The 9277-nt window shown below is 41.0% G+C and overlaps 1 long non-coding RNA gene across 1 annotated transcript; it reads left to right on the plus strand.

Annotated features, from left to right (window-relative positions):
- Positions 1–587: 587 nt before the first annotated feature.
- LOC122397839 lies at positions 588–1858 on the plus strand. The gene is made up of 3 exons (XR_006259155.1): positions 588–744; positions 1231–1290; positions 1636–1858. It is a non-coding gene; the product is annotated as an uncharacterized LOC122397839 (long non-coding RNA).
- Positions 1859–9277: the final 7419 nt, after the last annotated feature.

A 9277-nucleotide genomic window follows, 5' to 3' on the forward strand; every position in this document is an offset into this window, starting at 1 on the left:
TCTACACCGAATACATATTTCCATCTGCATGTGTATTTTATTCGTCGAAGAAACGTATCGGGACGTCGTTCGTTACAAGATCGTTTCTTATCTCCCACTGTTGCGTTGTAACATGTATCATTGGGTTCGTGCTGTACTTGCACAGGGACGTAATTATATTTTCATGCTCCATAGCAATTAAAGGCAACAATATTTAAAATTAAGCACGAATAAATAGCTTAATTTTATACCATTGATGACATATGTAATTCATTTGTAGCATTTTGCCCATTGCGTACTTACAGAATATTTCATAAAAATATTCATAATTACGCAGTACATTTCAGTGCAATTTTATAATCAGTCATACAAAATATGACAAGAATTATTTATACGAGAGTATATAGATAGCAACCACTTTGAAATCTACTATTCTAACATATTTAAATAAGACTTTTTAATGTATATATCAACTTCATAAATAAACGTAATATAAACGAACAATTTGAAATAGTTAAAGTAATTTAAATCTAGATCGTACCAGAATAAGTACAGCCCTGATTTGCGCATGGCACGAACATTTCCAGTTGCACACGTCGTTCAGGTATTCGGTATAAAGGAGATCGTGGTAGAAGTAATCGATAAATTCGAAGCAGCGCCACCGACCAGTCAAGTAGTAGTCATTGTGCTCCTACGAAACTCGAACAGTCAGTTGTGAAACAATCCAGAACAAAATGCCGGGACCAGGATGCGACAAGTGTGCTGGTAAGAATTGTTATAAATTTTGGAAAATATATGATTTAACAAACTAAACGAAAATGTGATATTTTATTATTAAAAGAATTATAAACTAATACTATAAAATTTCATTCAAGTGTGAGCTGTAGTTTCGAATTAATGGTCGTCTAATTTTTTAAATCTTCTTAAAATTATTTATGTTTTTATGCGTAGTTACGTTTCGGATGTACATATTTCATCGTATTTAAATACTCAAAATAAAATATTTAAAAATCTGTAGTAGCAGGTCATGTAGTTATTGAACTAAACAGGAAGTAATGAAATAATTTATCAAGTTCAATTACTCGATGCACTCAATTTATGAGTTTGATCAATTTACCTATGATTTACGTCGAATAATACACTACATTTCCTCAGTGAAACTACTTGTGATATTATCATTGCTGTTATTTTAAATATTATAAATCCCATTACAAGAAGCATTTAGAAATTTGAATCGTCAATATGTTGCAGATAAGTGTCAGGATTGCAAATGTGGCGACTCGTGCAATTGCTGCACTTCCGAATGCGGAGGTAATTATTATCATTTAATATTATATCCCCTTCTTCTAATTGTTATGAAATAAATTGCAACGATTATGTTATTACGCGAACACATTTGTTACGGCATTGTACGTACATACTGTATCTCTTCTTGTGTGTCGTTTATTCTTCGAACAGTTCAACACGAACGAATGTGTGACCGGTAGTTACGATCTATTAGTTTGACAATGTGTTTCTTTCCGGATTAAATAATTGCAGGCAATGACCATTTTATCGTAATTATTGTTAACAACGGTTCAGTGAGGATTACAGTTTGTTGTTGTGCGAATTTTATAGGTTATGGGCTAATCGGTATAACATAATTTTTCTTTGCAGACAAGTGTGATTGTAAATCTGGCAGCGAGTGTTGTTGTTGTAAACCCTGTAAGTGCAAAATTGGAAATAAAGCAGCAAATTGACCATCAAGTTTAAAGGTGAATGTTACAATGACAAAATCTTTTTCTCTCTAATCCCTGTAACATGAAAATTATATTGAAGCGTAAGCTATAGTATTATACAAGCATTTTATGTACTAATAAAATACATACTTAAAGCGTTCGAAAATTATTTCCTTGTCTGTTAGAACCTATTACATTTATACGTCAATATTTTACAGAATCATACACTTTACAACATTTCTTTTGCAACTATCAACGTTAACAGCCACTTTGAGAAGAATCTACTACAATATTTGATTATACTTTGAAATAAACTATAAGAGTACAAGACGTCCCTTCCTATCGCATCTTTGTTTCACGTAGTAGACCAAAAGTATAGACCCCAAAAAAGGTGTAATGGATAATCCTCCGTGTTACCTCTTGCGTACAAGTAGACGTTACATTCAATGTATTTTTTTAGCCCATTTCAGGCCCATAGTTTTTCAACCGACAAAAAAAAGTATTAAACAACATTTTCGTATGGCGTCAAATAAATTTTAAAGAAAAATCGACAGAGGTTAGGTGCCTAAATTTTTCGGCGAAAAAACAATTTTAAATCGTTCTAAAAAAATAATTGTCAATTACAATCATTTTTGGTGAATACACATACCCCCAAAATCCTACGCATTTTCGAGAAAAAATTCTTTACCGAAAATGTGATGCGAAGCCAGAAATGCTTCACCGAAATTTTATGCGTACGTTTAAAAAATCAACGCATGTGTACAGCTTTCATTCCGTTAATAAACAATAAAATTTCTGTAATTTCATTTTCTGTCTCACTTCCTCTTGTGCTCATTTGTGTAACCTGTTGGTAATGTTGCGAGTGACACGAATATGGTAATGGGGCTTTGGAGCTCGAGAAAAATGGTTCGAAAAGATACATAGGATGTAAGGTCTACACGTGTATCTCGTCTATGATGTAAACTATACTCATATACTTCATCTATGGTGTAAAGTCTAGTTGTATACCTTGTCCATGACACATAAAATCCCGTCAATCGGTACTTCATATCTAGGGACGATTACTTTATCGACCTATGGCATGACCTATGTCATGATCCACCGTATCACAGAAAAATTCATGCATGCAAGTATGGTAGTAATTACTGGAACGTAGTATATGATAATTGGGTGTAAACTAATCGGCTGCGAATATTCTTAATTTCATGTAGTTTAGTTATTCCTTTATAAGTTGTACCTTTTACGTACAATGTATTTATTTATTGTAACAGTGGTGAAATTGAAGTAGTTGTATAATATTATTCCTATTTGATAACAATATAGCTTGATTATTAATGAATTTCAAAAGTTGGTGGACCTTCGGATCCGTTACGTACTGTCGATCAAGTCGCTATCGACTAGTCGTCGCCGAGTACTTACTAGATACACATGGAGGAATTGAATCTGTTGCAAGGCTTAATGTCTTTCGATTGGTGGAATGACGTTTATGACTCTTAATTGATAGAATCTGGTGTTTCCAGTGTCCATTAATTGAACTTGTAGCGTCATATAAAGAGGTTCAGTGTCGCTCTGCGTATAAGGGAATATATGAACGGCGGTTGGTTTGATTTTGGTCGCCAGCGACATGATCGACAGTGTGTAATGGGTCTTAATAGATTTAGTTGAAATTTAAATTCACTGTAGTTGTTCTCTTTTGACAAGATGGTTGCTGTAAATTTAAACGAATAATTCGTAATTTCCACGCGATGGTGTGAAATATCATTTTCTCGATTTTATCAATCAATCTTGCATGTCGATATTTTTCTCCTAAACCCGGCCGATTATTTAAGAGTGGAAAACCACTTAACAAAAAGACCGTGTAATACATTTTCCGCTTCGTTGATCGGAACTGTGCCAGAAGGATCTGACGTTCGCATTAAATATCGAGGAAAGTGCACTCGGTTCCCTGTATTTACACAGACCGTGTTGGCCCTTGCCATGTCGTAGAACAGAGAGAATGATTGAGTTTGCTGGTTTCAAACGGCGTTTACATGCCTCCGTGTTGTTCGATCAATGAGAATTAAATGGTTACGTACGTAAATAAGTTGACTTATCGGGGCTTTCCTCCTCTCCGTAAATATCTGCTTGAAACATAATAATGAAATTTAAACAATATAACGTTTCCCCGGCAATCTGTTCACGAGGTAGTAGTAAAGTAAAATTTACTAAATAAATTACTACGTTTTTTAGTATCATTGTCCTTAAAATACTTTAGATAAAATAAACTTGTTCGTCGTTTGACGAGCTGCGAACGTAACTTCGATTTGGATCGAGGAAACTGATTTAAAGGTCACCGCGAAAATAGGAACGCGTTTCCGTTCACGGTGTCGCGATCGAGTATGGACGTAACGGGGATTCGACCGTACGAAGCGGTCACGAATCAGTGGTGCTCCTTTAATTGATAACCCGATTAATTATGCATTCGGACTTTGAGCGCAACACCGGTTCGCCAGTTCAAACAAGGGTGGCAAGTCGTCCGGAATGCGACATGCGAAGTGCCGCTTGCGTGCGAAATGGCTGTACGAGCTAACGTGGCTTTTGTTAAAAGCGCATAAATTTCTAATGACCCCCCGGTATCGGCTGTAGCGATCAAGAGGCACGACGACCAAATTTAAGAGTAGTAAAAATGTTCTCAAGACAAAAGTATCGTTAAATATAAGCGTAACTTGTTCCTCGTACAATCTCTTGTATTCTTGAAGCAATGCCTGGCGATGCCAAGTACATAGATCGACTTGGATAAATACAACACTCTGTATAAAGTATCGTAGGTATTTAAGGAATTAAACATTTATTCGTATCGGTTGCAACGAAGCCGTATTAGTTCTTATAAAACGGACGAACGGTAACACGGTTTCTTTCTCATACGTATCAAGCAATATACGAAGGGAAGAGGGATTATAGCTCACGAAAGCCTATAAACACGAAGCGTAAGAAAACTGACGAGCAACTAGGGGGTAGCAACTTTTAGCCGGCGAACGAGAAAGGTTCAGGCCGTTAACGACACCCTGCGCGGCTTTAAAAACTAATATTTCCATCATTGTTAGCTTTTATAACGTGGCGAGTACCGTAGACTCGTATTGTTCATTTAAGGAACCCTTTGCCTTCGGAGAGGTATATTTAACGGATTCTATATTTGATTATTAAAAGAATGTCGGCTAAAAATGATCAACCAACAACCGCGAGGGTTGATCTCAATCGCTGAAATAAATGTATATTTTTGTTACATATTATTTCCATTATGGCCCATTATACCGTGTCGAATTCGTGTAAACATGGGTCGCGAAAATAACAATATACATATTTGTTAGCATGGTTAAATATTTGCTGCTGCTTCGCTGCTCCTTCGTGCTTTTTATATCCCACACCAGTTACAACAGTCTCTAGAGACACTATAGCGCGAGACTTGAAGCTTACAGCTCGGCAGGTGAGATCGTTAGCACGAAGAGTGTGACTTCGCATTGTGCCTTTGAGTACGTCTTAAGTGTTAGTTTATTGTTACCCGCTACCCGGTGGGCAGGCTGGCCTTACATATTTAAGGTAGTCCATTAGTGCTCAGCCGCGTTTATGTTTCGGAATGCCGAGAAACAGATACGAAGCCTTACCCGGTAGCGTACAGTTGATACGACGACTTTTCACAGAACCTTAAAGTGCGTTCGACTAAACGGCACGCATATTTCATTTTATTTCGTTTATTTTTCTTCAGAGAGGATAGAATTGTTCAAACGGATCGTACAGTCAGCGACAACTGTTTGACACGACCAATAAAATCGTTCGAAGAGACGTCGCACTTGAATTACCTCAATGATGAAACGACTACCACAGGTATTTTTGTATACTCGTTGACTGAGAGGTAAAATTCTTTCAAGAAAGTGCGACGGTTTATGTAATAGTAAATAATTTTGAGAGAAAGATCGAGACAGTTGTGGCAGAGCGTACGTAGACTATATCGTGCATCGTCGATCGTTTGTAGAATCGGAAACGGAATTTGCATTGTTAGATTCGATCGCCGAGTCGCCGGTTAATCTCGAATCAAGGTCCTCGAGAGAGAGAATGGAAAGGTAATTTTACCGACCGAGGACACGCGGTAGGCGGTGGTCTCATTAAACTTTTCGTCGTTTCATCCTTGGGAGGAATCGTGTCGAGAGGAACGGCACCCGCGGGAACACCGGCGTGGCACGATTATACCGACCGCCAAGAGAGATCTACCAGAGGGAAGGATTATACGGCGTAAAGAAGAAGGGTTAAAATAGGTCCTCCTCCCGTCGCGGAATGAGAATTCGAATGGTTTCGAGGGATAACGGGCTGAGCGAGAAGAGCGGGGCTCTTTCGTCCTTCGGCAAACGCGTCTTTGCTCTTCGTGTTTTCGCCTTTGTCGCTACAGTCCGCCGGGTCCAATCGGTCGAAATTAATGTCCCGCCGTTATTAGCAGAAGTTAGCCGAGCGCCACGGAACTTGGAAACGTGATGACGCGGGTATATTGTTACGGAGGAAACTGTTAAGAAGAAGTAAAAATAGTAAGCTACCGCGGAGAAGTTTATAAGTTTCCGGCTCGTCTGGCTCTTGTTATTCTTCGTTTGGCGGCCCGTGTTTCTTCGTTAATGTAATTGACTGCCGGCGAAAGCCCCGATCCGGTGTTAAGTAGACGACACACGAGATCGGTATGCTCGATTCCCTGCGGGTTTCGTCGATCTCGTGTCCAACCTGGCGGTCCGATTTATCGAATCGACGCGACGGTAAGGCGATACGACGGACGGATCGAATTATACGCGACAAGGACGGGCTCTAGCCAAGATGCATTGAATTCCAACCGCAGTCTTGAATGACTTATTTCTTTGCTTATCCGCTCTCTGTTTCTTTTCGTTTGCCGTGTTCTTACGCGAATCGATAAACACCTTTCACCGAGGCGAATCGTTGCTCAAAACATAACGGGTACACGGTTAATTTCGCTTCCAGGTAGATACTTGTTCGAACGTAGCACCGCTGTAATTAAAGCGTCTCTCGCGAAACGTTTCCTCCACGTTCTTCCATGGCGGCGAATAAACCGAAGAGTCGACCGTTACCGTAAATTCTTAATCCGAATCGGGCGGTAAAACTGAAAGTTAACCAAGTTCGGTAACATTAGCCGTAACAATACTAGCAGTAAGTTCTTACGGTAACGATGCTGTAACGACGGTTTCCGGACCGTGGCAATTTCTTGCGATAAAGTCACCGATGGGACCCGCAAGAATTAAACTTGTTCAAGGGTTGCCGAGCGGGTTCCGCCGATGCATCCGACGACTAGCGAGGATTAAAATTTCACGGTAACCGTGCCCTTTTTACCTTGGCAGGAGATTCGGGGATGCAAAAATTGTCCGGATTCTCGGGTAGGAACGATAGGAATAATGGTTATCCGTCGTCGGTGGCCGTAAACTAATCGGGAATTCCGATCGCATAGACAATTTTACCAAAATTCCTCGCGCTAATACGGCCGGGAGATTCGAATTGAAGCAGATTACCTGGCGGAAATTAGTCAAAACTAACAAAAGCCTCGCCGACCCCGTGGCATTCAGTGGTCGCAATCGCGGCTGGATCGCGATCCGCAATTCCACAAATGGGGCGGTTCGAGCCTTCGAACAAAAGATGTAATAATTCTGCCCCTGTTTTCCAGCACCCCCTTTTCACTTTCCTCCCCTCCGTCTCACCCCTACGATTCACTTTCGTCTTCTCTCTGTTCCGACCTCGCGCTCTCTTTCCGTCCAAGTCTCTTCAACCCTTACGAGGAACCCTTTATTTGCAAAACAAACAAGAATCGTTTGCTCGCAAGAGTCAGGGACTACCCAGTCGGTGGTACCAGAGGCACGGGATTCGAACGAAGGTTGCAGCCGAAGGGCGTGGAATTTTAATTACACGAATATTATCGAACCGCGGCGTAAGTAATTACATTATTGGATTTGAAAGTCAGCGATCGTCGAGTCGGTACGTTTTGCGTAAATCGGTTCCCATAATTGTTTTAAGCGAATCGTGCATATTCTATTTATTCTGTCGGTCAAGTTTCTCTTGGAGTTTCGTCCAACGCAACCGAGAATATGTATTGTTTTTGGTACAGAGAGGGAGAGAGAGAGAGAGAGAGAGATGGTGCATAGAACCGTCATGATGAATGAATTCGCGTCTTTTTAATATATCAGCATGATACAATATCACCGACGATCTGAACGGGCGGGACTCTAAACATTTTAATTAAAGCTCGCGAAGGATATTTAATTTTGTATAATTAATGGTCCCGCGACGAAATTCTTGCTTCCCGAACAATAGCCATCGCCCTCTCGATTACTCTTGATTTCATTACACGAATCAACAGTCACCGGCGCCGGGTAGTTAGGAAGCATTCGTTTTTTCTCCGTTGTCCGACTGAAATTTCTAAACGTTTCGTAAAACTTGCGCAAAGTATTTATTGTCGTTTCTGTCCAAGGGATGCGCGGAAACAATAACAGAATCGTAAACACAATTGGTCTTTGCATGTTGACACTTTGTCCGGGTGGTTTCCGTTCGATCGTTGGTACGAAAACGTTTCCCGCATCCCTTTCGAGCAGTCCTATCGACGTTACGGCGAATGCCTTTCCTTTTTCCTCGGCCCTCGTAACATATTCCGGGCACGAATACCACTTTCTTATATATTTATGCGTTCGAGGAAACGAGAGAATGTCGGATAATACATATAGAACAAAGCAGATCCTTCGTAGGTAATTCCGATACGAGAGCGAACGTCAAGTTCTCTGAACGGACGACGCGACGCTTTGACGTCTCGACGATGAAATATTTTTCGAGCCCACGTTTTCGAACTCAATTTGCAACGAACCGTCGGTATCCTTTTGTTTTTCGCGGACCGTTTTGTCGGATAACAATTTACTGGTTCGACAACTGCAAAAACAAAACGAGTAGAAAATAGAAAAAAAAGAAATATGTATATCAGAGTAGAATAATAGCGTACCGGCGCGGCGGCGGCGCGACGCAGCGTACCTTTTGACGGTACTTACGCATCCGTGAAACTCGATTCTCATCGGGCCGCAGAGAGAGACCCCTCCACTGAAAGACGGGATGTATCCGCGTATTTCGAACTGCGCGCCAATTTTCTTTGAACAACGGTCGCGTCTCGCTCGCGCGCAGACAATGCACGGCGGATTCAATAAAACCGCAACAATAAGGGTGAAAACGACGGGGTCTGCCAGGGAGGAGGAGAGGAATGGGGTGGTTGTAGCAGCGCGAGAATGGGAAACCGGAGGGTAATTTGAATGAAGAGACAAGAGACAATGCGTGGGCGAAGCCCAGAACAGAGGAGAGGAGGCGGCGAAGGTGGGTGAAAACAACCGCAGAATCAAATTAGAGACGGTGGGATGGGCCAGGTGGAAGCACGAGGAAGGAGTACCAGGAGTGGGGCTAGACGACGACAGAGAGAGGAGCGGGGTAATTATATTTACAAGTGGCAGATCTCGAAAACAAAGGACCTCAAGATTGCTCGATTCATTCGGGAACTCACCGAAGAATCGGCCCTCCTCTTCCCGGTG

Source organism: Colletes gigas, unplaced genomic scaffold, assembly GCF_013123115.1.
Source record: "Colletes gigas isolate AHSC1104 unplaced genomic scaffold, ASM1312311v1 Colletes_gigas_Sc00010, whole genome shotgun sequence".
Classification (NCBI taxonomy): Eukaryota; Metazoa; Arthropoda; class Insecta; order Hymenoptera; family Colletidae; genus Colletes; species Colletes gigas.